Here is a 207-nt window from a genome sequence, read left to right on the forward strand (position 1 = left end):
TGATATTTTAAAAACCATTTACCTGTTGCCAAATATACTTTATCTAGGACAGATATGACGCGATGATATACAAATCTATTTTCCGTCCATCTTCCTTAAATTTTTGCAAATCCTTTTACAAACATGAATAAATTAATGAACTGAACCTCTTTTAATATCGCTTGTTGAAATGTTATCACTCAGGGAAACATTACATAAATAAATTAC

At 28.5% G+C, this 207-nt stretch overlaps 1 protein-coding gene across 1 annotated transcript in view; it reads right to left on the minus strand.

Moving 5' to 3' along the window:
- The window catches only part of LOC119592247 (netrin receptor UNC5C-like), a gene marked incomplete at its 5' end in the record, with an annotated part of 58,872 nt that overhangs the window by 17,034 nt on the left and 41,631 nt on the right, over positions 1-207 (minus strand).

Source organism: Penaeus monodon, chromosome 29 (genome assembly GCF_015228065.2).
Source record: "Penaeus monodon isolate SGIC_2016 chromosome 29, NSTDA_Pmon_1, whole genome shotgun sequence".
NCBI lineage: Eukaryota > Metazoa > Arthropoda > Malacostraca > Decapoda > Penaeidae > Penaeus > Penaeus monodon.